Source organism: Protopterus annectens, chromosome 1.part1, assembly GCF_019279795.1.
Source record: "Protopterus annectens isolate FY-2018-M chromosome 1.part1, PAN1.0, whole genome shotgun sequence".
NCBI lineage: Eukaryota > Metazoa > Chordata > Ceratodontiformes > Protopteridae > Protopterus > Protopterus annectens.
In genome coordinates, this window is record NC_056726.1 from 661,332,564 (window position 1) to 661,357,563 (window position 25,000).

Consider the following 25,000-nt stretch of genomic DNA (forward strand, 5'->3'; position numbering starts at 1 on the left):
GTGAATGCCTGGAGGTTCTCCTGGCTTTGTCATCAGATTCCTCTGCTGCAACTGGGTTGGAGGCCAGTAGGGATCGGGCTTTAAGCACGTCTCTGCAGGCTTTGCAGATATCCATTTTGGACATTCAGGAGGAACCATGGTTGATCATTTCCGAGGGGCCAAGGGGTGTTCCTCATATTTTAGTTATAGAAGAAGTGGGCGGGGCAGTGGTGCAACGGTTTACGTCGTCACCTCACAACAAGAGGTTCTCTGGTTTGATTCTCAGCTGGGGTGCCTTCTGTGCAGAGTCTGCATGTCCTCCCTGCATTCATGTGGGTTTTGTCTGGGTACTCCGGTTTCCTCCCACATTCCAAAAAGACATGCGTCTGCAGCATTTCTCCCCAGGCCTCCACTGAAAATAGGCTTTGTCCTAGTCTGACTTTCCTGGTCAACAAATGTTAATAAATAAATAAGAAGTCCCTACTACCATTATTGAATGTTGTCCTGGGTCAGAGCCCTCTACGTTTTATAAGGCAGATGCCCCACTGAAGAAAAAAACAAAAACTAAACACATTTCTCCTGCCCCTAAGGATCCACAGAGTAAGTGGCAGGCCTTCACTCACGGTTTGTTTAGTGCTATGATGGCACTGAAACCTCCTCAGGGTGTTTCTCTTCCTGCTCCTCCTTGGTCCTGTACTCCCCTTAAACGACTCAGGGAACAGGATTCCTGTGAAGGGGAGTTAGATTCGGATGAGGAATCCTTTGCCTACGCTTCTCAGGTTCCTTCTCCTTTGGACTCTGGGTCAGAGGAAGAAGAATCTACCAGTCCTGTTACACACTTTGAAGAGGAGATTTCTTTTGGGGACATAAATCTCCAGAGTGGAGGAGTTCTTTATAAGGGATTGTGCTCAGGTCTCTGAGATTCATAAGAGGTACTATGAGTTGCTGCAAGTGGAATCTCCTAAACCTTCTGCTTTTCCTCTTGTTTTGGCTGCTTTGCTGGTTGCATTTTCCAATGCTTCCAAAGCTCCAGACTCTCAGACCCCTGCTCCTTAAAAAACGGATTTTATAGGGTGTCTGAGGACTACATTTTTATACAAGTGCCCTGCTGCTGACCCCTCAGTGGTGTCTAGCCTCTGCAGGCCCTCAATTGCTTCCTTTATCCAAATTACTGCCCTCTGATAAAGATAGCAGAACCACAGAAAGGCTAGGCAAGGTTTACCCCATGGCTGCCTTGACTTTTAAGGCTGTTAATTACCAGACCCATATGCCCAGGTATGTGTTGGCTCTCCTATCCCAGGCTTGTTAGGTTATATGATCTTCCAGACTGAAGGTAGATTTTCTGCTCTTTCCCCATTAGGGACCTCCTCCCAGATGACTCATCATTCCATCAAGTGTAGCTGTGATGCAGCAGATGTTTCTTCTAGGGCTGCTGCTTTTGGGTCTGTGATGATGAGGTATTCCTGGCTTTGGCTTCAGTCTTTGTCTGATGATATCAAGGCCACCTTGATGGATGCCCTTCTTGATAATAAACATTTGTTTAATGAAGCTGTTGCTGATTTGTTTAAGTCCCTTCAGGATAAGGAAAAGCCTTTACAGGAACTCAGACGTGTTTGTTTCTCCTCTTCCTAGAGAAACTACCCCAATAAGTCAGCCTTTGTTTACAGGCAATCTTGCCCTCCTCCCAAGGGCAAAAAACGGTGGCAAGCAGGCTCCTCCTGCTAAAGTTACTCAGACTACAGGGACTCAGAAGTCTTCCTTTCCTGATAAGCCAAGTGGTGTCTGTCCCAGCTACTTTTCTTCTTTCTCTTCGCCTTTCTCTCTCTTCCTGTTTGGCTACAGATTACTGTGGATTCCTGGGTTTTGTCCATTATTCACCAGGGGTATCCCATGATGTGGAAATCTCTTCCCCTTTTTATGAATATTCCTCAGCCCCTTTTTCCCCAGAGGTGTTTCAATACCTTTTGACTCAGGATACTATTCAAGAGGTGCCTGTGTCCCAAAGGGGGAGGGAGTTTTACTCCAGGATGTTTCTAGTACCCAGAAAGGGGAGTACATTGAGACCAATTCTAGATCTCTCTCATCTGAACACTTTTCTGAAGGTGCCCACTTTTTGAGTGTTGTCCCTTTTGACTCTGTTCTTTCTTTTGCTTCCTCAGTCTTATATGGTGTCTCTGGACCTCAAGGATACTCATCTGCATATTCCAATCCATCCCCTTTTCAGGAAGTTTTTGCATTTCTCTATTTCTTCTGGCATTTTCATTTCTCTGCTTTGCCCTTTGGCCTTTCTACTACCCCTCTCTCTCTCTCATGCACTGACTCTCTTGCGTGTCATCACTCTCTCTCTCTCTCTCTCTCTCTAGTGCTTCATCTCTCTCTCATGCATCGTCTCTCTCATTCGTATTATCTTCTCTAGAGGTCCTGTTGCAAAATTTCCATTTTGTCATTTCTCATCTTCAGAGCCTGGGATTTACAATACATTTCAAAAAGGCTTCTCTGACTCCTTTTTACGACCATGTTTTTCTAGGTTGCAGGATTCAGATGGTGCCTTTGCTGGCATCGCTGCCTCCTCCCAAGGCCTTGGCCCTAATCTTCTTTCAAACTCTTCTTTCTCTGGCTTCCATTATAGCCAGGGAGTTTGAGAGCTGTGGGTTTTATGGCAGTGACCATCCTTATGCTCCCTCTGGCCAAACTTCACATGAGGAAATTTCAGTGATTCTTGAAGTCAGTTTGGCTTCAACATGTTCACCCCCTAGAATTTGTAGTTCCTCTTCTACCTTGTCTCAAGAAGCAACTCCACTGGTGGATCCAGCAGTTGTCAGTAAATCCAGGGCTCATGTTTCATTCTCCCCTCTTCCCTCTCAGCTGTTCAGACATGGGATGGGGAGCAGCTTTTGGCTCCCTAAAGGTGCAGGGGGGTGTGGTCTTCTCTTCAACAGAAGGAGCACAATGTCAAAGAGATGTAAGGCCTTCTGCTGGCTCTTCCAGCTTTTAATCCTCTTTTCTCCCTGGGACATCTCAAGGTATTTATAGACAACACCACAGTGATGTGTAAACAAACGGGGGGAGCAAAATCTTTTCTTTGCCAGTTGGCACTACTGGTATGGGATTTTGCTGTCCAGTATCAACTGACACTTTAGGCAATTTACATTCCCTCAGGTCAAAACACTGGGGCAGACACTGAGGAAATTCTTAACTCAATCCCATGAATGGATGCATTACAGGGATGCGTTTCTGGACACTGTCCACCAGTTGGGTACTCCTCGAGTAGATCTGTTTGCCTCCCCTCTGAACAGAAATCTTCCTCCAATCCCTGTGCTATAGTCCCAGGTCCTCTGCTGTGAAATGTGAATACCCTCTCTTTCTTGGAAGGGGATGTTTCTTTATGCTTTCCCTCCCCTTCACCTCATTCCAAAAGTATTGTTCAAAATTCAAGAGAACACCCCTAAAATGTTGCTGGTGACACCATTTTGGCCGAGACAGCATTGGCTCCCTCTTCTTCTGCATTTAGCCTCACAGGGTCAACTTACTCACACAACATAAGGAATCTCTCATCCATCCCCACCTATCCACTCTTCAATTGACTCTGAGGGTGATAGGATTTTGACTGCACATAAACCCCTTTTTTCTGAGGACGTATTTAGGGTCCTACAGTTCACCGGGAAACCTAATACCAGGAAATCCTGCATACTCAAATGGAAGAGGTTTTCTGTTTGCCATCTTTCTAACCTGGATCCACTTTCTGTGGATGCTCCTTTGGTTCTCTTATTTCTGTGAATTGCTCAATGCTGGGTTGACCTATTCTTCTGTTAAGGCCCACTTATCAGCTCTCTCTGCTTGTCTGCCTTTATCTCTTCCTTTAGCTTCTAGATTTGAAGCTAAACAATTCCTTAAAGTAGTCCTTCATATTAGTCCTCCCAGGAAACTGGTTCCTCCTCCCTGGTACAATAGACAGTTGATTCTCAGAAATGTCAATTATCCAAACCAGCCTTCCAAGGTTTTCAGTTAGGAAAAATCATAAAGTCTGAATATGTAAATGTTATACATATTAGCTTGTATATGTTTTTTGAGCTTGTAGCCCACTTGTGTGTGAAAAATATTCTTTATCGTCTACTGGAATCACTGAATGGTTTAAAAGTGTATTCCCTGCATGCAGGAAAAAAAGACAAGATTTTAGTGGGGTGTTTTTAAACTGTTCAATTATATGTTTGATTATCCGAACTACCCTAGGTCCCAATTAGTTCAGATAATCAACTCTAGTGTATTTTAGTTTTGTTTTGGAGAAACAAACTCTGGCTCCTTTTGAGGCTGTGGCTTCAGTTTTCTTGCAACATTGCTCTTAGGTTCATAGGGTAAGTACTAGGCTATCAGCCCTAGGGCCTATACAAGCCCAGCCAAACAAGGATCCCTGGGTTTTGCCACCCAAGAAAATTATTTTCCTGTGCCCCTGTCGAGCAGAGCCACAGCAGTGATCCCCGGGGTGAAGCTTTGCTTGACCTGAATGGGCAGCCTGTTCCAGAGCAAGGGAAGTCTCTGGGACAGGAATCTATCCCTCCAGCATATCCTGTTTATTGTGGTTATAAGGTTTAGGTCCCTGGAGCGTGTGGCTCAGAGAGACTAGGATTTCTTTAAGTGTAGCATGTCCATCAGATCTGGGTTAAACACAGCTTTGTACCTTAGGCAGAGGTCGACTTAGAGTAAGCAATATGTGACAGAATGAGACTGTCAGCATATGGCATCTGTTTGAGGCCAGTAATCCTCTTAATGAGGTATTTCTGTGGCCTTTCCAGCTGTTGCAGAGGTCTTGTGAAGTACATGCCAAACGGGGCGTTGCACTCCATGATGGGTCTGATGAGGGATGATTAGATAGGAACGATGACCTCTTTCTGGAGAAGAACCCCTTTGTGAAGAGGTGTGCCACATAGAAGGATTTCCTAACTACTGTGGCGACATGGTTATCAAAGAAGAGACTACTATCCACCGGTGTCCCAAGGTCTCATCACACATTCAGTGTTTAGCAGGCTACCGCCTATGTGGTAGTTCGTGGGTACAGTGTTTTTCCCAAAGGGGATAATAATGTATTTCTTGGTATCCAAGTCATGGCCTCAAGCTCAATGCCAAGCATCAGTCTCAGTGAGGCCTCTTTGTAGAATGTCCACATCCTTAGGTGAATCGATTATGGCTCCTAGTTTGCAGTCATCTGCGAATTTCATTAGCCAGAGACCAGCTGTATTAGCCTGGACTACAGAGTAGTAGATACCGAACAGGAGAAGACCCAGGACTGAACGCTGTGGTACTCTGCTTGTCACTGGTCTGAAGTCTGATTTGGAGTCGGCTACTTTTACTGTGTGGGTACTGTCAGTGAGCCAGTTTGCCACCCATCTTGTGACATAGGTATTTATACCTAATCCAGTGAGTTTATCTATAATACAAGAGTGGGGGATGGTGTCAAAAGCTTTGGTAAGGTCACAATCGGCTGTATGCACCACCTTAACCTAGTCTACGGCTTTGGTGACTGCTTCGAAGAAGTTAATCAGGTTTAGGAGGCATGATCTACCTTTTACAAATTCAAACTGACTGAGGTCCAGAGTTTGGAGGTTACCTATGTCTTTGTTTATAAGCTCTAGGATGATGCGTTCCATGGGCTTGCAGACCAGGCTCGTCAGGCTAATGGAGTGGTAATTCCCATGGTCGGTGGTGGCACCCCCTTTGTGGAGTGGGATAATTGTCACTGTGCGCTATTCCATAGGCACAAAGCCTGAAGTGAGGCTATGGTTGAATATGGTACTTAGGTGGGGTGTCAGTTCGTTCTGTAGTTCATGCAGAACGCAGCCTGGGATGTTGTCCGGTCCCATGGATGCTGAGTTCTTGGCTTTGGAGAGTGCAGTCTTTACCTGTGTGGCTGAGATTTCAGGGGCTTTGCAATCATCCGGTATGGGGATGGACCTTTTGCGGGGTGAAGTTAGCACTGAACCTGTCTGCCAGGATGTTGGCAATATCAGTTGGTTCTGTGCATCTAGTGCCACTGTGCTATAGTTCACAGCAGATCTGAGTGTTACCATTGAGATTGATGAAATAGCTGTAGAAGGCTTTGTGGTTGTTTTTGGAATCCATAGCGATTTTATTTACATAACTAGCTTTGGAGGATTTTATGAGGGATCTCTGCTTCTTGCTGAGGCTGACCAGGGAGTTCCTGCAATCATGGGATTTTACTCTCTTGCAACAGTTTCTTCCTTCTGTTGTAGAGCTTGTTTATGGCAGGGGACCACCAGACTGACTTCTTTTCTGGAGGATAGCAGATTTGTTCTGTTGGGGATGGCACGGTCCATGCACTCGTGTATGTGCTTATACGGTACATTTGTATATGATTCAGCAGTCATGCCACTATTTTCCATCTGTGTGGGTGGTTTTGCCACTTCTGTCTTAAGAAGCATGAAGTTGGCTTTGGAGATGTTGTTTTACAGTGGTTTCTTTAATGGGGAGGGGGGTTGGGATATGGATGTCTAGGGTGATTAGCCTGTGGTCAGACCTGACCAGTGAGGAGTTGACCTCTGGCGTGGAGCATCTGTTACCCATATTGGTAATGACCAGGTCCAGGATGTTGGCAAGCTGGCCCAGGGCGTTGGAATGAATTCCAGAAAACGTTGGGCAAATGAGTTCGTACATGAGCAGTTTTCCCAGATGATGGAGAGGTAGTTGAAATCTCCCACAATTAGGGTATTGGGCTGTACCTTATTATTATCCAGTATATCGAGAAACATGGAGTGGGTGTCCTGGGGCATGTCAGGGGATCTGTAACACACTACAACCTGAATTGCAGTCTTGCCCAATGTTGATTGTACTTGGATAATTTCGGATGCATTATGTTGAGCAACTAGCCTGGAGGTGTGGACATCTTTTATGAATATGGACATGCCTTCTCCTTTAGTATTTCGGTCCAGGTTAGGTTGCCGAAAGGTGTGGTAATTGTAGCCTGGTAATGCAGGGGTGATCTCTGGAGCCTTAAACCAGGTCTCTGTCACTGCACAGATGTCTATGTCCTCCATCTTAAGGAGAGCCTTGAGAGAGTGCATTTCGATTATTAGACTTCTAGCATTGAGTAGCATTACCCTTAGATTTCACTTGTTTATATCTACTATGGTGGTGCATTTGACGTTTGAGCCTTGCCTAAAAAAGGCACTATAGGGGCGGCAAGAGCCTTAGCCATTATCCGGAATCCCAGCGGCAACAGGTGCAGGCCATCTCTGGCAAAGCATCATGGCCCAATCATGTTGTCCCAGGCAGACAGACACTGGATCCCCTTCAAACGACACCAGAAGCTTAGTCAATTGTTGAAGTCAATCATTTTGTCCTTGTACTGTGGTATCATTCTGGGCAAAAGCAGAATGCTACTCAGGGCTAGTGTCATACCTGCCTAGGCCACATGGTCAGAGAGCTCCTCCATGTCTCTTTTCATGTAGTCCATTGAGGTACATCTCAGGTCATTCACTCCAACATGGATAATGACAGAGTCATACCTGTACTTGTTGTGGAGTGACCTGAGTGCATGCGTTATATGGTAGATCCTGGCACCCGACAGGCAGCCGACAGTAACTTTCTCCTTGTATAGCCTGGTGAAAATGACATCAGTGTGCCTGACTATAGAGTCACCAATGACTAATGTGTTGGGTACATTGTTTTGCCTTATGGGCTGGGGCTATGTGTCATTCGGGTAGTGTTGGGGGGTAGTGGTTGCTTGCGTTTCAGCTTTGGAGGTCTCCGTTTGGGCAGATTTTTGAGAGCCTCCGCGAATGCTGGTGTTTGTTTTGTGTTAATATGGGTGGGTTTGGGTGTTGCAGGTTTTGATGGACTATGTGTTGAGTGTGGTGTAGTGTTAACCTTCTCCGCTTGACTGTCTAGTCCAGTCTTGGCTGGAGATAGCTAGGCTTCCAGTTTGGCTATATAAGTGCATCTCTCACAGGTTGTAGCATTGGGTGGTAGGAGTAGAGGGTTGTCAGTGTACATGAGGCAATTGCTACATTGCCCCAAGGTGCCCAGATTCATCAAGTGGACAGGAGAAAGCACCAGGAGCTGACCCCTGGACATGCCTGGTTAGTACTTATTTAAGTACTGGGAGCCGATTTCCTCTTGATAAGTGAGGAAAGAAGAGTACTGCAGTAATTTGTAGATTTAGTCCTTGCAACAAGATTTGGACAGGTGCTGAGCACAGGGAAAGAGTTTTGAGTGCTAAAACTACAAGAATGGCTAGTTCAAGGGAACAGACACAGTTTTGAGTGCTTAAACTAGAAGACTGGCTAGTTCTAAGGGAAAATCTGAAGGTTGTTGGAAGGTCCTTTCATTATCCCTTACCTCTACTAGATGGGTGTCTGAGCTACAAGCCCTTATTGCTTGTCCTCTTTTTGGTGTTTCATAAGGACAGGTTGTCATATTGTACTAATCGTTTTATGCCCAAGGTGAATATTGTTGTCCCTTAATCAGTCTATTCATTTGCCCACTTTTTTCCCTTCTCCACAGTCTACTAGTCGGATGTGTATAGACAACTTAGATTTTATTTGGATAAGAACAACATTGGGAAATGTAATCAGCTATTTGTTTCCTTTCATCCCGGGTCCTTGGGATAAGCTGTATCCCAGCAGACTTTCTTCTTGGATCTCAAAAGCTATTTCTTTTTGTTATTCCTTTTCACAGTAACAGCCTTCGTTATTCTGTAAAGGCTCATTCTACTAGCGCTGTGGCTTCTTCTGGTGCTAATTTCAATGGGTTTGATACTAACTCTATTCTTGAGGTAGCTACCTGGACTTCTATGCATACTTTTACAAAGCACTACAAGTTGGATGGAATTGCTAGAGCTGGTTTTGCTAGGGCCATTCTTCGTGGCTTCCTACAGAGCTCTGCTGGTCCTTCCTCCTTCCAAGTTTCTTCTTGAGCTTTGGCACTCTTCCTAATGTTATGAATATTGTAACAGTGAAATAGAAGGACATTGTACAGTTGTGTAAAATTTTACCATAACGGTAGAGGTCCTTCTCTTCACTGTTGCAGTATTCACTCCCTCCCTCTTCCCCCTGACTAATTTCTCTTCTGGATGTACTGGTTATCTTTTGGTTTTCCTTGGACTGGCATTCCTACTGGGGCTTTTAATTCTGAGAATGTTACATCCGGACATCACCTTTACACCCTATGCTACACAAGAAGCATACATGTGATATACGGCATACCTTAAAGCAACTTAAGGCGTTGATATATTGGCCAGACATCAGGCTGCCCTAGGCACGGAATCCCTAATGTTATGAATGCTACAACAGTGAAGAGAAGGACATCTACCATTAAAGTAAGATTTTATACAACTGCACTATATCAGAGTAGAACATACAATGTGGCTGTCTTTTTAGGATACAAGTGAGGAGACAGCAACCACTTGAGAGATGACTGGTCATTTGTGTCTTGATTTTCCCCAATGTAGCAACACAGTGATACAGCTGAGGCAGAAGCCCCCCTTATTTTATTTTGTGTTTTGAACTTTTTTTTTTTTGTGGAAAAGCGATTTTTTCCCTGGGAAAAAAAATTGCTGTTCCATGTCTTCGAGATTGTCGGCTTTCACTCTTACAGGGTGGCTAAATCAGCATTTGCTATTTTAAGCGTTCGCTGATTTAACACAGACCCCAGACCTCCAGATGAAGAGGATAAAAAAGTCTTATTTAATATCTTCCAAACAGCAACTTCCCTTCTTAGATGGAAATTTTTACTTGGATATTCTGGCATAGATCTTTGTTCACACCTCATAAAATTGAATTAATGTTTAAAAAGAAGCAAGTTTGTCACATATGTAAACAGGAGCTTAAAGCAGATTGGAAAGCTCTTTGATTGTGTTGTAGTTGCACCTTATTGGAATAACAATCTTTTTTTTTTTTTTTTTTTTTTTACAGGCTTTATTTGGGGACAATTTTGTTTTATCTAAGTCATTAATTCTTTTTAATACCCCTATTTCTGTTTGTGTTAAAAAAATTAAAACACCCTCTTTTATGGTCCATTTTATCAATTGCAATGAAAGTTATAACAAAGAAATGGAAGAATACACCCTTTTTTCAAAGAATTCACAAATATTGCAACTTAAGTATGTCATCTGGAAATTATCATCATTAAATCTTCTGAAAAAGGGCCAGTGGCTCAGTAAACAAATAGAATCACCTCCTACTATAATATGGGGACAAATTTCAAGGAACTGCCTGATAACAATAGCTATACTCATATCAATTGTAATATACAGAATTATTTTGAGACTTTTCATTGTTGGATGACACTCTTGTAAATAGTTGTTCTAGTTTATTCTTGTTCATGTTGTTCTTTTTCTCACAAATTTCTAAATACAATTATTGTCAAGATCAATTTGTTTAATCAAAATCTGATAAAAACTTAAAAACAATAGTTTGGAATAAAGTTCAATATTGATCCTACAACCTCTTAGTCTTTTGGGGCCGAGCAGGCATCAGACTGCTGGGTAATTCACTTCTGTATTACACAATTATTATTATAGTACACTTTTTGCCATTCAGGGTATGTTTAAAGAATGCAGGGAAAACAGAGCTGAAAAGTAAGACTGAATTTCTTTCCTTAGTTTTAATTTCTGCTTGCTATTATAAGATTAAAAGTTATAAAAAAAGTCTCAAATTCACCAGAGTATCTAGAAAACTTGGCTTCTGTGGGCCTAGCATTTCCCCAGACTCATCTTAATGAAGTTATTTTCTTCACAGTTACTGCAGCACATTCTTGGCCAGTTAGTGTGTTTTTGAAAGGATACAGGAAAATACAGAAAATTGTGCAAAGACAATGTGGGAATAGTGGACAGTGGGAGGGTCTGTTTGGGAAATTGTTGCCTAGGAGACCAGCCATACAGAGCAGACATGACCGCAAGGAATGCCACTGTTCATACAAACCTACATATTGAATTCTTCTTTGACCTCTGAGCTTGATATGCAATGGCTACAAGAAGACCACCTTCAAGCACAAATCTGTTTGTGTCTATATGGTAACAGGGTAAATTGTGACAAAAGCCACTGACAGTGTTACTTTGCCACCCAAAATGAGGCCATATATTCTGCTTGGGTCAACAGACATGCCAAGCTGTCACATGATCACTATGTGGTGAGAGGTTAGGACAGGCAGCTGGGACATAACTGGACATTCCCAAGAAACTGAACACATAATGAGGGTGCCCTGTGAATGTGTGGCTGATGCTTTTCTGTTTAATGAGCTTGATGCCTACATCTGAGCCAGCCTGTTTTGTATATTGAGAGACAGAAAGGTAGAGCCTGAAAAAGACTCAAAGAAAGCAGCATTGAAGAGACGAGGTGGAAAGGTACTCAGTTCCTGTCATAATGACAACCAAAAGGACAAGGTGGTAAACAGTAGCACTGACAGAATTTGTCAAGTTAAAACAAGAAGCTGCTAAGTTACACCAGGCCAGGAAAACCCAGAATGAAACAACTTTTTTTTGGTCACCAAAGTAAAAACCCTAGTAATGGAGGAGCTGAAAATACCATGTACAATAAGTTTCAGATAACCTGAGAAGCAATCTGCCAAATCATCCATTTGCTTACTGTGAAAGGAAATACTAAGAACTCAGTGCACATGCCCTGCTATGAAAAGGTCATTACAAAAGAATACGATGAGACTGAGTCTTTCTCCAAATATGGTCAGTGCAGTACTTAATAATTTCTGAAGTGATGAGGTTGTGAGAGTGGATGAGATCTGGCTAGAAATGATAATGACACTAGATATGGAAAACAGGGATAGTATGTAGCAATGGGAAAGCCAGAGCTTTGGTCCCTTTTTCCAAAAAGAGAGGTAGCAGTGTATATTCCAGTTATAAAGTGGACATGTTCCTTAACCTATCTTAGAAGGTCTATGGGAGGGTGCTGGAAAGAAAACTCCAGCCAGCAGTTTAGGGCTGATTAAGGGGATTGGTATGTAGATGCTCTTCTAGCCATGGGACTATAGATCAACTTTTTATCCCTCTCCATTTCTCCTTGCACAGATACTGCAGGGGATGCAGAATTTCATCATTATGATTAACATGTGTTATATTTAGCTGAAGTTTAAATCCCTGTTATCCCAGGTGGAAGAGTTTAAATCTAGTTGTCTCTTGTTTGAGTGAAAATCGAAGGGACTAAGGAAGTAAGCAGATAGGTGTGGCAGCTGCAGTACTACAGATACTGTACAAGACTGCACTACTAAAGAAAGAATTCAAGAAGAATCTCTCCCTTTACTGGTCAGTGTATGTCCCTGTTCTCACCTATGGTCACAAGCTTTGGGTGGTGGTTAAAAGGGTGAGGTCACTGGAAATTATATTTCCCTGGTAGGGTACTAGGCTCACTTTCCATGACAGAAAGAGGAGTATAACAATCCTGGATGACTTCAGGGCACTGCCACAGCTTGTCTAGTTTCTCAAGAGTTAGTCTTGGTAGTTTAGCTACCTAGTGAGAGTACCCCCTTGATGTCCCCCCATGACCTACTGGGATGAGGCCCTGTCTGTTCCTCTAACATGGAGAGACTGTCTTTCTTTCTCCGTGTGTATAAGAATGCCTGAAAATCCTGCAAGATAAGCTGTCTGCTCTTGCTGGAGATTACTCTACTTTGCCATGATCAGTTTGTTTACCTCCATGATCCCCCCAGGAATGCCGGTTAGCAAAATGTATTGCTAAATAAACATGTTTAAGTAGAATTTGGCCACAAACTACTGTATTCTAACAGAGTGATTACTTTTGCTGTCTGAAAAGTCACATTTATGTAACTATCACTATGCTTTTAAAAAAAAAAAAGTCTTAGGAAGAATGATGTGACCCACAAACTGGTATGCAATGGATCTCTTCCACCACATACACACAGAGTATCAGACTAAGCTATCCAATGTGACTCACTACCTATTAGTGTGTGACTATCTATATGTGCTTTGCTAATATACTGAAAGAGTGTAAATCACAGAAAAATGTAAATATAATTTGTAATTAGCATTCCTTTACTGTGCTAAACATTTATAATAGTTACATATGAATCTAAATGTAGTTGGCTTTCTTACTATACTGGAGCTTTTCTCTATATACCTGTACAGAAAATGAACCAAAACCTAGCTGAACATTCTGGTAATCAAAAGAAATGCATTTTATTCATAATGTTAATCCCACTGTACCTAAAAGCTCTGATTTCATGGGTGCTTTGACGGGCAATTCCACAATATACATATATAGTTGATTTATAACAGGAGGTAATCAACTTAAGCTACATGTTTGTAAGATGTAAAAATGGGACTACTGAAGTAACCCTTTAGACAGAGGGGAATCAAAACATGCAAACTCTACCCAGAGCTGACAGACAGGTCTGGATCAAACCCCTGGACACCAGACATGAAAGACAGCAGTACCAGTGTGCCAGTAGTCAAAGAAATAAGGAATACTATTTGCTAATTTGGGGTATTCAGAACATAGTTAAAAAAGTATTGCATTGTGCAAAAGAAAGCAAATAGTGGGAAGAAAAAAAAAAGATTATGACACAACAATTGTGCTAGAGGTGCTATGGAAACAGGTGGGATACTTAGATTAAGACAGAGTAGTACGTCCAGTTTTCAATCCAACAAAGTTGAGATGGATTTCAAACCAACAACAATATTGTATAGTTTATTGCTATGATCTCTATTAACTGGATTAGTGTTAAAATTGTTTTGGTTAGTGGCTAAAGTAATTATCCCATAGTGTCCCTACCTGTAGAAGTATTTTTATTCTGATGAAGTTCTTGTGAACGAAAACGTATTTGGAGTGTTATCAGCGTTTTGGTGTGCTGCTCATCTACCTTTTTGTGCCATTAAACCTTGAAGAAATTATGAACCTGAGTGCTTCCTTCCAGCTTGTTTTTCTTCTGTTACTGGTGGCTACAGTGGTTGTAATCCCTGTTTTTACTATTTTGGTTCCTGTAGAAGTATTTGTTACACTGCATAGAGGAATATAACTGCACTTGTAAAAGGGATAATTATTTGCAAATGTGTTTGGCTGATTTAATAACAATACTATTACACAAAAAAACAAAGAAATTAGTAGATTTTAAAAAGATGTGTCCAAAATATCAGTGCTCAAATCACATATATTTGGACACAGTCTTTCAAGTGAAGCCATTTTATTGTTTGAAAATAATGAGGAAAGGCAAATATTTGATTTTTGTGTAATAAAATTATATTTTTCTCTCAAAATAGTAGCAGCCCTGTATATAAGCAAAACAAAAAATCTTCAGAAACTAGTAAAGATGCAAGAGGCAAAAGGATAAGGTAAAGTTTTTATTTTTGCACATTTTTTTTTTTTTTTTAACATACCCCTTTTTACATACCCCTATTCTGGTTCGAGATTCAACAATACTTCTGTTAGATGAAATACTTTGTCAGATGTCATTAATATCATGGTCCATGAATGATATGATTTGGAAAATGTTACAATTTCAAAGTATCCATAAAAAAAAAAAAGATAACACAGTAATCTAGTATATGGCCTATAACTCCAATTCACCTCTAGTGGGTTAGCTTCAAGAAGAAAAGGGGGAAGTCTTAAACAGGGGTTTAAGAAATTAACAGCAAAAAACAGATATCAGCTATGTCATGAGACCTAAAATAAATCCAAAACAAAAAGGAAAGAAAGAAAAACATTTTTTTTTTAATTTGCAGTTAAGTATCAGATATTCCGTGCATGCAAACGGGACAACTAATACATGATCAACAATTAATTTTGACAAGAATTAAAATGCATAACTGTCTTAATATTTAATGTATTTGGTGCTAGTCATTGTTTTCCACCTAAAAATAAGAGAGCGCTTAATTCCTTCATTTGTCTTCAATGTGAAATACAACAGCAGGAACTAGGAATAATATCAGATGGAATATACAACTGTTTTGTTGGTGTAAAGTGAGGCAGAAAAGCACTGGCGACTGCTTAGACTGTATATAGTATACATTTCAACAGTGTGTATATATATATATATATATATATATATATATATACATACATATATATATATATATATATATATATATATACATACATACACACACACACACACACACACACACACACACACACACACACACACGTGCACAAGAGTACAAATGCAGTTATTACTGAACTATACACATACACAGAACTTACCGTGCATTATACTCCCTATCAAAAATATGTACATAGTTTGACTTGCAAAAGTGTACTAACATTGATATACATTTGAAACATTGCTTCATCCACTGTCCAGATGCATGTATAAAACATCTATCCATTCATTCTCTAGCTAGACTACAGTCACAATTTCTGTTACTTAAAATGGTAAATATACACACAGATAACAGATGTTCACTTTGGAACCTCAATATTCTAGACACAAATGTCAATGCTTAATGTTGATTTCTAAAATCTAATTGCAAATGTCAATCTAATTGTCAAGTAGTGGTTAATATGGCTATACACCATGACGACAGTGAGGTACTGGTTAATGTAGCAATAACCACGATGACAGGAGTAATAGGAGTCATAGTCATGTACTGGTTAATGTCACAATAAGCCATGACAGGAGTGTGAGTTATTTAAGCAATAATACCTTCCAGGTGTGGGGGATGTGTTGGGATTTATTCCACTCCAGAAAGTAAACTCCAAGAGATCAAATAAGGCCAACCAGGGGGAGCAAATCAGAAATCATAACTTGCACCTTTTGAAGGTGTTAGTGCTATTGTAGCTTGTACTTAATTAAAAAGTGTAATCTTTTTCCTCAGATGTTATGAGTACTGAGTATACAGAGCTAACAAAAGAGCAACATAATCAAAAGGCTCAGATACCTCAGCTGCCACTTTTGGACCTTTTGTAGAATAATGCAGTTGTAATGATTAAATCCACTTTGTGTTTTGCATGACTCCTGTTTGGGTAAGCATCACATTTTATAGGTTTGTCCACATGTTCTGTAGTAATCAACCTGCCATCAGAAATCATATGATGACTTAATCATTCTGGGACATTTTGTTAGCCAGGCAGGATGTTATATATCTGTGCTTATTGTGCATGAATTACTCTCAGCAAGGAATGTTGAGTAATTTTTTTCCTGAATGGCTGATTTAATGCTGTAGTCAGGTGGGAGAAAAAGGTTACAATAAACCCCTTCCTCCCATCCATCTATTACAGCAGAGATATTTTTTTTTTACTTTTCTTTTGTAAAGTTTCCTAATGTGTAGATATTGCTCCAGGCATGCTGTTGAAGGGGTACACAATAAAATGTATACTATATATTAATGTTGCATACATTAAACATGGGGTATCATGTAATTTGCACACAGTGATGGCATGGAACTTATAGACATTGGCTGTGTGTTTTACTTTTCGTGTTGTGTTCAAAGTAGGTATAGTAGGTAAATAGTTAAACGCCGCACATCAGCCCCATTCTGTTACCTTCAGCTACAGAAATTGAATTGAAAGTGTCTCCCCCCGTAATCTTCATATCACTGTCATGCACACGCGTGTCATGTAAAACATTCGTAATTATTTGGAACTCACCAAAAAATCCAACAGTATCTTCGAAATACTCTTAATGGAATAGCATTCCAATCACTCTGCCTTCAGCTTTCATCATGCGAGCTATTCTATCCGAGTTCAGTCCTAATGCATCCAAACTGTGGCTTCAGAGGTGAAATAAATTGTCAAGATATACGGTAACACCAGCATCCGAAGTAGAAACCTTGAAATTCCGGACAGGTACAGTGAGCGAACGTGATTTGAGCTTCAACAGCAACCCATTCCAAGGCGCGTGTCGATCCTTGTGTGATTGGGGTATCCCGGCTTCTGCCGCGCCCTGCTTGGAGAGGGCAAGTGCAGTAAGCTGAAGCAAGAACGCCAGTCAGGTGAAGCAGCTTTTAAACATTCTGACGTTTACTGGGAAATACCAATGAACAACTCCATAAGGAGAAAACAGTTACCAGAGGGGAGCCAAAGAAAAGATTCCCTGCAGAGCTTCTTGTTATTTTACATCTCCGGCTACACTGTTTTTTTTTTCCCCACACTGCAGTGTCACTCGTATATCACAGGAAAAGGGGTAAGGGCGGTTCAACTCTTAACTCCTCTGTATGCAATGAGATAGCCTGGTGGAGAAATCCAACTGTACAGCTTTACATAGTGGGTACAAAATATTAATCCTACTTCTAATGGCAAGCACACTCCTCTCAGCTATAGCTTCAGGGAAAAGCAAACTGAAGTAGAAAACGGTGCAGATGGTGCAAAATGCAATCCAATCTGTATTCGGTATGGCAAAATCAGTATGCTGCCTGTATTGGTCATTGGGCTTATTCTGCGTTTTGTAAGTGTTTAGTACGTGCAGCACAGTAGATCAAGTATGAATGTAATGGATACCAGAAAACAGTAGTTCTCCTTAATAATCCGTATTTTTATCCCATCTCCCTGTACATCGTGAGGCAGAGTGCAGCTTTCATGCGGGTCTGCAAGGTGGGTATTGTGTTAACAAGAAAAAGAGGAAAAGACCTTGCAACCCATCTGCTCCAACACACCAATTAATTTGCTAGCTGAGCTGATAGAGAGATGCTAAATGTCACCACAAGCATATAATGAAAAAATGATAAGATATCAAATTATTTAAGAGGTGTCCAGTTAATCTCTGTCAGGGGATAACTTAAGGTGCTTAATGGTCTAATCACCGCAAATGCCAAGCACTGAAGAATAAATACTGTGCCCAGCAACACTGTCAGTGCCACTTTATGCAGTGAAGCAGAACTTCTTTTGGGCTGTATGTTAATGTGGGCCTGCCCCATACCTCTCAACCTCTCAGCTTTCAAAATCATAATAGTGCTCACCTGCCCAGATTTTTGCTGTATGTCCAGATTTTCGCCTCATATTTTTGGTCTGCTCCTCATAACATTTGTGATTTTGTCGCAAATTATTGAGGAGTGAAGTCCAAAGTAATGGCAAACACTTGAGTTTCAGACTTTATACCCTTCAGAAAATACACGCTAACATAAAATATGTTATTCTAGCAACTTTCTAAGTTTATTAATTAATGTAATAATTATTAACTGTCCCTATTTTTCGGCCTTTGCCCCCCCCCCCCATATTATTTTTAGCTTTATACAGATGTCTTGCACTTCAAGTTTGAGAGGTATGCGGGGGGGGGGGGGTCCATCAAAAATTATAGCAGAGAGTAAAAACATAAAATTAAAAAAGTTGTATATCGGTAAATTCATGCATCTGGGGTTTACAGGTATTTTGTTGTATCTTTCGGCTTTTCCCGGTTAGGGGTCGCCACAGCGGAAATCCGGTCCGCTAATGATTAAAAAACAGATTTTTACTTACCGAGTTGCCAGCCCTGACGCACAACCTTCAACGAAGGTACGCCTGTTCACGCATGTCTCCACGCAGAAGACGCTCTAGCTGAGAATCGAACCGGACAGCTTCTTACTGTGAGGCGACAACGCCACCGCAGTACTACCACCGTGGGGTATCTGGGGTTTAGATGTATAAATGTGGAAATCTGCCCACTTGGCATGTAGAACCTACAAAATTACAACCTTGTCTTTCTAAGAGACGCACACCTACATTACTGTACTGTCTCAGAAAATGTATCTGTACTGCACTGTTAAAACTGAAGAGATATGAAAATTCTTGTTTTCAGGGCTTGCTATCAGTGTCAGTCATAACTATAGTTAGCTGAATTACTATAAATTCTGTATATCTTTTTTTGTTAAATGGATGGTTGTGGGAGCTTCACTAAACACACATGTATGCTCCTGTTAAATAAAAACAGAATACACATCTACCTGAAAATCAGCCAGAGCTTCAAGCAATTCTAAACTAGCTACATACAGACAAAACGTTCTTGCTCATTTGGGCCATTTAAAAATGTGATATTTGCTTCCTAGAAAAAAGACATGATGTTTCTTATTTTAGTACTATATAATATACAGATCATGTTAGAGCAACATTCCGAAATGGTGTTGCCACCTGACCTGATCAAAATACTGCCTTTTACACCCTTACATTTTTTGAACAAAAACATTGCATTTTCCACATCTCTGTGGCTAACCTGCTTAATGTAACATTATAAAAGCTTTACAATGTATAATTACACAAACAACACAGCTTTGACCATCGTTACAGCCACTTGTAAGATTGTGCATATTTCAAATGACTGTCTGAGATCAAACAAAAGAATAAATAAACCAATCTATTGATCCACAATAATGGCTCAGAAATGTATAGCAGTTCATTGTTATCAGAATCATCCAGTGCAACCAAGTGCATGTTCCCTCTGTCTTTTTAGCTTCTTATCTTAAGAATCAGGCACAAGGACTCAAAAATCAGGAACAGGTTTTAAATACTGCACTTGTATATTAAAAAAAAACTACTAGAATAACATTTTCATCAGCAGATACTTTTTTGAAGGATAAAAAGTAAGAAACTTTAAATCATGTGTCATTATTTAATGCTTGCAATGCACAGACATTTGAAAGAAAAAAAAATAATTTTAGAGACCAAGCTATCTTTTAATGTCTTTTGTTCAAGAATTCTGCACAAAAGCCAAGTACAGCTAGATCTCAAATGGCTAAAAAAGGGTGCCAGATCATTTATGTAAATTGCTTAATGTCCCACACTAGGCAAATGGTAATGGAAGGAGTCAAGCCTTGTACACTTGACTTCAGGAATCAGTTTAAGAACTCTGGGCCTTCAAGCCTTAATCCTCTTCGTTAACTGCCAGACATCTCTAACAAAGTTAAATTGACAAAACAGGTCTTGTATCAACAATCATTTTCTCATCATTATGAAGTATGAAACTCTATGTGGCTGATATTACTGACTGTCTAATCAAGTGAAGGAAACACTTTATGAGGTGTGGAGGAAAAATAGGATGCCATATCAGGAGTGTTCTGCAAAATCAGGAGAAATTAGAGGCAGAATTATGCTCTCTACTCAGCCCCAAGCATGCATGCAAACACACACACACACACACACGCACGCAGACACACACACACACACACACACACACACACACACACACACACACACACACACACACACACACACACACACACACACAAACACAGTAAATTACTTATTTACCAAATCCATAGACACACCCCCGGATTCTCAAAAGCTTGCATGGAGTGCAAGATCAGTGCAGGAGCTCAAGCAGGCAATATGTCTGCCGTGCGATCCAGGAACAGCCTGCAGGGGCGTGTGCGAGCGCTCCTGCACTAATCTTACATGGGCTTAGCCCTGGTATGAAAATCACCCCATTTGCAGGTGAAATCCATGCAAATGAGGTGATTTTGCAATCCAGGAAGCTTGCAAAAGTCCGTGCAAGACTAGTGCAATCTGCCGAAATGTACTCGGTTTCTACAAAATCCAAAACGGAGTTACGGCAGCTCCAAATAAAGGCTGCATATCATGTAGTAAGCATGCCAATGGCCAAGTATAAGGCCATTGGCATTGTAAACAAAAAATAAAATAATCAACTTTTATTTTTTTTAGCTGATCTTGGATGTTTAAGCGTAGGGCAGTGGCACACATGGGATCGGGGGGAAAATAATAAAATAAACCTAAAATAAGCATTCTAACTAAAATCAGTATTCTTCCATGCAAGTCACTGGCAGGCAAAAGACAATCTGGCTAGTGAGTAGTGGTTGCTAAGGGGGAGGCTCAGTGTGAGACATGTAACTATGCATTAGCAGGCAATCCTATGCAAATGAGTGGAAGGATAGTGAATCCCAGTTTTACCCAGCATGTGAGTTAGGTCACAACAGTGTAAGAGTGGGAATAGCCTGGTGCAAGCCTAGGAGTTAGGTGACATCATGGGGGTGTGTGTCAGGCATACTGTAAGCAGATTGGAGCCCTTTGGCTCGGGTTTGCTAAGGGGTGTGACTAAACCTGCTTAGCACTCTTTACAAAGCCTAAGCGGGTGTGCGCGCCACGCACTGGGCTTTACAGGAAGAAAAAAGAGGTCAAACCTGGAAATAGCAGCAGTGTGCACATCTGAGCACTCTGTTTGCACGATGCACACACGGGCTTAAACCAGAAGGCAATGGGAAGAGAACACAGCAGTAGGAAAGTAATCAAGGAGAACTAGCTTAGCCGGCAGGTGAAATGTATCAGAATAATCCAATTACACAGACAGCAGACCAGCCCAGCCCAGAACACTACTATAAACTAAGCAAACACCTTCCCTTCTGGTTTTTCCCACACTCTACACCACCAGTGTAAACAAGCGGGGAACTTGTAACAGCAAAATGGCAGGGGCTGCAATCGCTATCATACAACTTGTGGAAGAGGCTGAGTGTGGTGAGGATGTGAATGCTGCTGACCAACCCACAGAGAGGAGTCGGAGAAGAGTGCACATACCCAAGGTAACCTACCAGGGGCTACATGAGCTGGAGATAGTGGAGCACTATAGGGTGGACAGGGACCTCCTACAGCAAATTGTTGAGCTGTGCCGGCCACGCCTCACACACAGAACTAACAGAGAGGAACACATCCCAGTGGATACCAAGGTATGTGTAGGCCTAAGAATACTAGCTACAGGTACCTTCCAAAGGCCAACTGTGGATATGATGGAGATTTCACAGGCATCAGCATCCAGGGTACTCCAACAGTTCCTGGATGCCATGTCAGTACATGTCAATGAGCACGTATATTTCCCCAACACTTGTGAGGCATTGGCCAGCAATATGAGTCTCTTCCACCAAATAGCAGAATACCCTGAGGTAGTGGGTGCAACAGACTGCACGCACATACACATCAAAGCACCACCCGGTGAGTGGGGTAGGGTCTACATCAAGCGCAAGGGCTTCCCCTCCATCAACTGTCAGGTCGTGTGCGATGCCCAGGGCATAATAATGAATGTGTGTGCTGGCTGCCCTGGATGCTATCATGATTCCCACATCTGGTATCTGACACAGCTGTACCAGAGATTTGCCAATGGGGACATCCCACACGGTCACCTAGTGGAGGATGCTGGATACTCACTGGAGCCGTGGCTGATGGCACCCATCAGAAATGCACACACACACGAACAAGAAATCCATAATGAGGCACATGCACAAACAATAATCATAACATAGCATATGTTTGGGATGCTCAAGTCACAGTTCCGGTGCCTGGACACATCCAGTGGAGCCTTGCAGTACTCACCAGCTACATGTACCCACATTGTCCTTGTATGTGCCATGCTACACAATATGATACTGCAGAAACAGTTGCAGCAGGAACAGCACTGGGCAGGGCCACACAGTCCCCAACCATTGCCAAGGTCTGCACAGCACAGAGTGACTCAGAGGAGGAACAACCTGAGCCTGCCCCAGTAGGCAGAAGGAGGCATGCCCAATATGCCCTGGCCCTGGCAAAGAGGCAACGCATAGCACATACACTGACAAGGGAGGGACCCAGGGAATAACATCTCTCTGACTCACATACAATAAAAGGGATGCCAAACATTACACTACCTGTGCCTAACCATGTGTAGGGAGTGTATTATGTGCATCCGACATAGGCAGCCCTACAGCACCATCCTCAATACTAGGACACCCACAAGGTAAGTGATTCACACATGCCAGTTGGGGGGATCACATACCCAACAACAGTCACAGCCAGCAGGACAGGTGTAGACAAACACAAACAAAGGCTGTGCTATGGCCTCTGAATGAGGCCTATGGGTAACCTCACCTCCCCATGCCTACACAGGCAGACTACAGCAGGTCAGGCAGTGGGATGTCAGTTCTGAAGACTAGGAAGTCAGAAACTAATATGTAGGTAATTAAAAGCTAAGATCTGTAGTACACTGGTATGCCTGTAGCCAGCAAGATAGGTAAGACTACAGACTGAAATGGAGTACCAGACATACCAGTACAGTCCTAGCAAATGTGTACAAGTGTCAGGTATGCCCCCCATCCTACATAGAAATATAATAACAGTCAGGTGTACCCCCAATCATGTGTAGAAATGTAGAAATAGTTAGGTGTGTGTGCCCCCCATCCTCCATAGAAATATAGTAACGATCAGGTGTGCACCCCCACTCCTGTGTAGAAGTGTAGAAATAGTCAGGTGTGCCCCCCCATCCTACGTAGAAATATAGTAACAGTCAGGTGTGCCCACCCAATCCTGTATAGAAATGCAGAAATAGTCAGATGTGCCTCCCCCATCCTATGTAGAAATATAGTAACAGTCAGGTGTGCCCACCCAATCCTATGTAGAAATGTAGAAATAGTCAGGTGTGCCCCCATCCTATGTAGAACTATAGTAACAGTCAGGTGTGCCCCCAATCCTGTGTAGAAATGTAGAAATAGTCAGGTGTGCCCCCATCCTACTTAGAAATATAGTAGCAGTCTGGTGTGTGTCCCCCAATCTTGTGTAGAAATGTAGAAACAGGCAGGTGTGCCCCCATCCTACGTAGAAATATAGTAACAGTCAGGTGTGCCCCCCAATCCTGTGTAGAAATGTAGAAATAGTCAGGTGTGCCCCCCATCCTATGTAGAAATAAAGTAACAGTCAGGTGTGCCCCCAATCCTGTGTAGAAATAGTCAGGTGTGCCCCCCCATCCTATGCAGAAATGTAGTAACAGTCCATGCCAAATGATCAACGGATACCCTGCAGAGACAGCATGTTACTTGTAGGTGTACAACACAAAGGTCAGCACTGCAGTACAAACTACTTGGAATGTATCCACATATTCAATACAGATGGCGATACTGGGCATGCCCACAATGAAGGCAATGTCAGTCAACAACATACTAAAAGGTCATACTGGGCATGCTCACACACTTAAACACATGAAAGCCATGTCTAAAAAATACCAGTGGACCATACATATCTGGCAGCCACAGATGTTAGTGCAGACACTCCTTAGTATGCACCACACATGCTTTACACACACAGTGGATAGGAATACAGGCATATATGTAAGGACAACACACTATAATAAGCCAAAGGTAAACATACGTAGATGTATGAAAGAGGGTGACTGTGACAAGGAGCCATCCAGGGCTCTCCCACCCAGCACACAGCCAAAGGGCCACAACCACATGAGGGTCTGATGTCACACACTGCAGATACTAGCCATCGGTATCTGTCAGCATTATAGAATATGTGGTGCACGTGCTAGCTGTGCAACATGACTGTTCAAGGAAGTAGACATCTAGCAGCTGTATACATGTACCTGTGTAATATGACCCAGGTTGTGCCCGCATGTGGCATGTCAACCCCTAGATGAATGGGCTATGGCCCATGCACACACTGCCCTCCCCATAGCCCCACTATGACAAGCTTGCTGAGGTAATCTAATGTGAAATACACCTTTGGGAGAGGTGTATCCCAATAATCTCTGTGGCAGGTCCCATAACTGCGCACTGCTGTAGTGTGATAAAATTAGTTAGGTAGGAGTTCAATTCCCAGACCTAGCAACTGTATGAGTTTGTGTGTGTGTGTGTGTGTGTGTGTGTGTGTGTGTGTGTGTGTGTGTGTGTGTGTGTGTGTGTCTGTCTGTCTTTGTAGAGAGCAATGCTTTTTAGGCTAGTCCCACTCCCTACAATTTAAATGCACTACTTTGGCAAAGCTGCTGATGTCATCCACCTAGAAATACACCTCTAGGAAGGATGTAGCCCAGTAATCTCCATAACACGTCCTGTAACTGCATACTGCTGTAGTGTGATAAATTAGGTAGGTAGCTGTTCTACTCCCAGACATGGGATATATATGCAGGTATGTGTGCTTTCCCCCAGAGGAGATGTAGGCCAGTGTTGAGCTAGTCTGCCTGTAGCCTGCACAGTGCACTGTTACATGCCTAGCAGCTTACTGTACTTATACAGTGAGATGTCATGTGCAGATACTTGTCATATGTAATGCTGCCGGGCCTCCCCTAACAGTCATGTATGTCAGACAGAGCAGTGGGATGCTGTACAGATGTATGTCAATATCTAGTGGATAGTAGGTGGACATGGCACCCCTGTACCAGCGGTTATTAC

The 25,000-nt window shown here is 42.1% G+C and overlaps 1 protein-coding gene across 1 annotated transcript in view; it reads right to left on the reverse strand.

Moving 5' to 3' along the window:
• The window catches only part of PHF24 (PHD finger protein 24), a 1,962,240-nt gene extending 1,944,967 nt beyond the window's left edge, over positions 1-17,273 (reverse strand). Inside the window, exon 1 of the mRNA XM_044077480.1 lies at positions 16,542-17,273. The gene's annotated coding sequence lies outside the window, so the exon portion shown is untranslated. The remainder of the gene's footprint in view (positions 1-16,541) is intronic.
• Positions 17,274-25,000: the final 7,727 nt, after the last annotated feature.